Source organism: Oncorhynchus mykiss, chromosome 28 (assembly GCF_057628025.1).
Source record: "Oncorhynchus mykiss isolate SJ-2025 chromosome 28, ASM5762802v1, whole genome shotgun sequence".
Lineage (NCBI taxonomy): Eukaryota > Metazoa > Chordata > Actinopteri > Salmoniformes > Salmonidae > Oncorhynchus > Oncorhynchus mykiss.
The window spans coordinates 39,546,898-39,553,126 of NC_143049.1; positions in this window are offsets into that span (position 1 = coordinate 39,546,898).

The window sequence follows — 6,229 nt, forward strand, 5'->3', positions numbered from 1 at the left end:
GAGTGGAACTGTGGTCCAGACAAGGGTGGGTTGAAATAACATTTTTCTCTTAATGAATCCCAAATGACACCCTACCCCCTAATACACCCTACCCCTCTGGTCAAAAGTAGTGCACTACATAGGGAATAGGGTGCCAAAGTAGTAATAGCGACTAGCCGGGTATACATAGTAGCCTACTGCCTCTGGGCATCTAGGAGGGGTTTGATGCATGAATAAGTGAAGTGATAGAACTATATAATTTGCCTTTAGCAAATACCAGTTTTCAAAACTACGGGAGGGAAACTAACTATATAACCTCTGTGCTTCACTGTTCAAGGCTAGTGATTTGCAATTGAATAGATTTCTGTCACGTATACACCCAGCTAGCACATTTGATTCTTTGGAAGTTGTGGGAACGTACAGTATGCTATTTGTTTTGGGAACGTTTCCTGACCGGTAAAACTGAACTTTATTAAAACGTTCTCAGAACAGAAGTGAAAATGTTGCCTTTTCTGGGAACGTTATATTTAGGTTACAGGGAGGTTCTGAAAACGTTTGCCATTGTTCCTTATGTTTTCTGTGAATGGAAATGATTGGTTATTTAGATTTAATTTCCTTAATACTTTCACCGAATGTTTCAATAAGACTTTTAATAGCACTGCTAGCTTTTCCTTTCTTTCTCAATGCAGAGATAGGAGACATGGAGATACATTTCCTTCTGCATTAATCATGCAAACACATTTCTTTTTTATTGTGACACGGCATCACTGACATTAGAACCTATAATCTACGGTTCTCTATCCATGGAATTAGTCCTCCGCGCCACCATGATGGAGGTACCAGGATGGAGGTATCAGGATGGAGGTACCAGGATGGAGGTATCAGGATGGAGGTATCAGGATGGAGGTATCAGGATGGAGGTATCAGGATGGAGGTATCAGGATGGAGGTACCATGATGGAGGTACCATGATGGAGGTATCATGATGGAGGTACCATGATGGAGGTATCAGGATGGAGGTACCATGATGGAGGTATCAGGATGGAGGTACCATGATGGAGGTACCATGATGGAGGTACCATGATGGAGGTACCATGATGGAGGTACCATGATGGAGGTATCAGGATGGAGGTACCATGATGGAGGTACCATGATGGAGGTATCATGATGGAGGTACCATGATGGAGGTACCATGATGGAGGTATTAGGATGGAGGTACCATGATGGAGGTACCATGATGGAGGTATCATGATGGAGGTACCATGATGGAGGTACCATGATGGAGGTACCATGATGGAGGTATCATGATGGAGGTACCATGATGGAGGTATCATGATGGAGGTACCATGATGGAGGTATCATGATGGAGGTATCATGATGGAGGTATCATGATGGAGGTACCATGATGGAGGTACCATGATGGAGGTATCATGATGGAGGTATCATGATGGAGGTACCATGATGGAGGTACCATGATGGAGGTACCATGATGGAGGTATCAGGATGGAGGTACCATGATGGAGGTACCATGATGGAGGTATCATGATGGAGGTACCATGATGGAGGTACCATGATGGAGGTATTAGGATGGAGGTACCATGATGGAGGTACCATGATGGAGGTATCATGATGGAGGTACCATGATGGAGGTACCATGATGGAGGTACCATGATGGAGGTATCATGATGGAGGTACCATGATGGAGGTATCATGATGGAGGTACCATGATGGAGGTATCATGATGGAGGTATCATGATGGAGGTACCATGATGGAGGTACCATGATGGAGGTACCATGATGGAGGTATCATGATGGAGGTATCATGATGGAGGTATCATGATGGAGGTACCATGATGGAGGTACCATGATGGAGGTATCATGATGGAGGTATCATGATGGAGGTACCATGATGGAGGTATCATGATGGAGGTACCATGATGGAGGTACCATGATGGAGGTACCATGATGGAGGTATCATGATGGAGGTACCATGATGGAGGTATCATGATGGAGGTATCATGATGGAGGTACCATGATGGAGGTATCATGAAAAAAAATATATGAATACAAAGGTGTTCATTTGAGTCTACTCAAACAGATCAGACTTGAACGGAAACAACTGCCTTCACGTTAACCCTCGCAGGGCTACCGGACCGCATCCTCAGAGCATGGGCAGAAACCACCTCGCTGGAGTATTTACTGACATATTCAATCTCTCCCAATCCCAGTCTGCTGTCCCCACGTGCTTCAAGATGTCCACCACTGCTCCTGTACCCAAGACAACGAAGTTAACTGAATTTAACTAAATTAGTATCGCACCGTAGCACTCACTTCTGTCATCATGAAGTGCTTTGAGAGGCTAGTTAAGGATCATTGCATTCCGCCCTAATAGATCCGTGGATGATGCAATCGCCATCGCACTGCACACTGCCCTGTTTGTATTTGTGTTTATTATGGATCCCCATTAGATGCTGCCAAAGCAGCAGCTACTCTTCCTGAGGTCCTGCAAAATTAAGGCAGTTAATACAATTTTAAAAACATTACAATTTATTCACAGATTTCACAACACACCTTGTGCCCTCAGGCCCCTACTCCACCACTACCACGTATCTACAGTACTACATTCATGTGTATGTATAGTGCGTATGTTATCGTGTGTGTGTGTGTGTGTGTGTGTGTGTGTGTGTGTGTGTGTGTGTGTGTGTGTGTGTGTGCCAATGTTTGTGTTGCTTCTATACCATTTGGACAAGAGTAATATCTATGTAATATCTACGTAAGAACGCTGTTCATTGACTACAGCTCAGCCTTCAACACCACAGTACCCTCCAAGGGCATCATTAAGCTTGAGGCCCTGGATCTGAACCCCGCCCTGTGCAACTGGGTCCTGGACTTCCTGATTGGCTGCCCCCAGGTGGTGAAGGTAGGCAACCACACCTCAACTACGCTAATTCACAACACAGGGGCCCCACAAGGGTGCATGCTCAGCCCCCTACTGTACTCCCTGTTCACCCACGACTGTGTGGCCATGCACGTCTCCATCGCAATCATCAAGTTTGCAGACGACACAACAGTGGTAAGCCTGATTACCAACAACGACGAGACGGACTACAGGACGGAGAGGTGACAGGAAAATAGCCTCTTCAACAGTGCTTTGTTAGGAATTGATGTTATTCTTCAATAACACAAACTCCAAAGCAAATCAGCGGGAGAAAAATGGGTTTATTAGAGAAGGACAAATCAAGATCTTATGCTGGGAGGAATATGTTCAGTCTCCCTTGTCCTCAGCTTTTCTCCACTAAACAAAGGAACAGGATGCCATTTATAGCCACCCACCCGAGCCTGTGGTTGACCAATCAGAAGTCCTTTCCGTACAACTCACCAATGGCCAAATAACAAATATCCTACTCCTGACTCAATGTACAGAACGTAGCACAAGCACAGTGCCTCGTTTTTCCTATTTTGTTGCATTACAACCTGTAATGGATTTTTATTTGGATTTCATATAATGGACATATACAAAATAGTCCAAATTGGTGAAGTGAAATGAAAAAAATAACTTGTTTAAAACAATAATAAAAAATGATAAACTGAGAAGTGGTGCGTGTATATATATTCACCCCCTTTGCTAAGAAGTCCCTAAATAAGATCTGGTGCGATCAATTACCTCCAGAAGTTACATAATTAGTTAAATAAAGTCCACCTGTGTGGAATCTAAGTGTCACATGATCTGTCACATGATCTCAGTATATATACACCTGTTCTGAAAGGCCCCAGAGTCTGCAACACCACTAAGCAAGGGGCACCACTAAGCAAGGGGCACCACGAAGACCAAGGAGCTCTCCAAACAGGTCAGGGACAAAGTTGTGGAGAAGTACAGATCAGGGTTGGGTTATAAAAAATATCAGAAACTTTTAACATCCCACGGAGCACCATTAAATCCATTAATAAAAAATGGAAAGAATATGACACCACAACAAACCTGCCAAGAGAGGGCCACTCAACAAACTCAAGGACCAGGCAAGGAGGGCATTAATCAAAGAGGCAACAAAGAGACAAAAGATAACCCTGAAGGAGCTGCACAGCTCCACAGCGGAGATTGGAGCATCTGTCCATAGGACAATTTTAAGCTGTACACTCCACAGAGCTGGGCTTTACGGAAGAGTGGCCAGAATAAAATAAACAAAGATGTTTGATGTTTGCCAAAAGGCATGTGGGAGACTCCCCACACATATGGAAGAAGGTACTCTGGTCAGACCTTCCAGCAGGACAATGACCCTAAGCATACTGCTAAAGCAATACTCGAGTGTTTAGGCGAAACAATTTAAATGTCTGGGAATGGCCTAGTCAAAGCCCAGACCTCGATCTAATTGAGAAACTGCGGTAGGACTTAAAGATTGCTGTACATCAGCGGAATCCATCCAACTTGAAGCAGCTGGAGCAGTTTAGCCTTGAAGAATGGGCAAAAATCCCAGTGGCTAGATGTGCCAAGCTTATAGAGACATACCCCAAGAGACTTACAGCTGTAATTGCTGCAAAGGGTGGATAGTTATGCATGCTCAAGTGTTCTGTTTTCTTGTCTTATTTCTTGTTTGTTTTACAATAAAAAATATTTAGCATCTTCAAAGTGGTAGGCATGTTGTGTAAATCAAATGATACAAATCCCCCCAAAAATGATATTTTAATTCATGGTTTTAAGGCAACAAAATAGGATAAATGCCAAGGGGGGTGAACACTTTCACAAACCAGTAGCTCTGAGTTCAGGAGTGAAATTCCACAGATTTCTGAACAGCTGTGGAACTGAAACATAACTACTATTTACAATTCCCTTTTGACCATCTCGTTCTCTCGTTCTCTCATCCTCTGCATTGTGTATTTATATTCAAAATGTTCTGCTTCTTCAACCTCAGGAGGCTGAATAAATTTGTCTTGGCCCCTAAGACATTTACAGATGCACAATCGAGAGCATTCTGTCGGGCTCTATCACCGTCTGGTTTCGGCAACTGCACCTTCCGCAAATGCAGGGCTCTCCAGAGGGTGGTGCGGTCTGCCCAACGCATCAACGGAGGCACACTGCCTGCCCTCCTGGACACCTACAGCACCCGATGTCACAGGAAGGCCATAAAGATCATCAAGGACAACAGCCACCCCGAGCCACTGCCTGTTCACCCCGCTATCATCCAGAAGGCGAGGTCGGTACAGGTGCATTAAAGCTAGGACAGAGAGACTGAAAAACAGTTTCTATCTCAAGGCCACCAGACTGTTAAACAGTCACCACTAGCTGGCCCGCACCCAGTACCATACCCTGAACTTTAGGTCAATGTCACTAACCGGCTACCACCCGGTTACTCAACCCTGCACCTTTGAGGCTGCTGCCCTATATACATAAACATGTAACACTGGTCACTTTAATCATGTCTACATACTGTTTTACCCACTTCACATGTATATACTGTATTCTAGTCAAGGCTCATCCTGTTCAAATATACTACATATTCTATCCATGTATTTTACAGATATACAACACATTCTATCCACATACTGTCCATGGGGCGGCAGCGTAGCCTAGTGGTTAGAGTGTTGGGACTAGTAACCGAAAGGTTGCAATATCAAATTCCCCCAAATCTGTAGTTCTGCCCCTGAACAAGGCAGTTAACCCACTGTTCCTAGGCTGTCATTGAAAATAATATTTTTTTTTCTTAACTGACTTGCCTGGTTAAATAAAGGTTATTTAATTAACCCATGATTTATTAGATATTCAAACAAAAATACTATGATTTTAGGTGATGGTGTTTTATGAATTGTACACAAAAAGAGAGAAGTTTTTATTTGTTATTTCTTTTACTGTGAGCTATTTATAAATAAAGATAAAGCTACACCCCAGTTACTGTATATTTCTCTGGAACTGATAAAGCGCAGATCGGAAAAACATGTCAAGGTCAGTCAGAGAGAACATAAGCCCTGGTTATATAAGCACCGCCAACTACTGTAGTTGTATGTAATGAAAAACATGAACATAAAGTCATGGTGAACTTCACTGTTGGGTTGAGCCCCCTGACATTTTAAATTTCTATCAGAATTGGCATTGGCATCGAGTATAGTGTTGTTGGTTGGAAAAACAGTACACACACACAGGCACACACACACACACACACACACACACACACACACACACGCACACACACACACACACACACACACGGTCATAATAAGTCAGCAGAAGTGAATAGGCACTCTAAATAGGTATACGACAG